The sequence below is a fragment of the Nilaparvata lugens genome, chromosome 9, assembly GCF_014356525.2.
Source record: "Nilaparvata lugens isolate BPH chromosome 9, ASM1435652v1, whole genome shotgun sequence".
Lineage (NCBI taxonomy): Eukaryota > Metazoa > Arthropoda > Insecta > Hemiptera > Delphacidae > Nilaparvata > Nilaparvata lugens.
The window spans coordinates 5,601,217-5,602,067 of record NC_052512.1 but is presented as its reverse complement, the minus strand read 5'-3'; positions in this window follow the sequence as shown (position 1 = coordinate 5,602,067).

Below are 851 nucleotides of genomic sequence, written 5' to 3'. Positions count from 1 at the left end.
ATTGATTTGTTTCGAATAATTGTACGGTACTGTATTCGGTGTAGAATTAATTGATTTTTAGTGAATTATTTAGTTACAGTGTTATAACATATTTTAGTTATTAGTCACATAATATATTCAGACTTATTATTAACTAGCCGTCAGGCTCGCTTCGCTCGCCATATCCGTCTAGCCAGGGGGCTCCGCCCCCTGGACCCCCGTAGAAAATTAGATCAGCGGGCTCGCTTCACTCGCCATATCAGGCGATATAATATTTCCAGTAATAGCTCTGATTGGAGTAGCAGTGCCCAATCAATTTTTCCGCGATAAATGCATTTCAATCTTCAACTTGGTGACAACCTAACAAAGTCAACTCAACTTAATGCCAACCTGACAAAATTATTAATTTACTTGTCAGTTAACAACTGTTTCGAAGAGGTACTCTCTCTAGATTATGGTTCTATATTAACATATGGTATGGACATTTTTCAATTATAATTGAGAGATTGGAATAAGAAGAATATACATGCTAAAAGACGAACTTTGAACCCTTTAAAACCACCCTTAGAGTTTAAATATTGCCAAAAGATTTCTTAGTGCGGTTTGTCATCAGAGCTGATAAGACACTTGCCGGACAACACCCAAGACGTTTCAATGCCCCTACAATTGACAGAGTGTGTGTGAGTGCTTCCATTCAAACCAATAAGCAAGTAGCACCTGCATGCAAAATTCCGCATCGCGCCTCCTCAGGTGTGCATCCAGCTAAAGTTTGTCATCAGATGCATCAACTATTCGAAGTTGATGGACGAAGTTCGCCGGGCCAGCTAGTATTGAATAAAAATAAAAATCTGGTGTGGTGCACTCACACAACT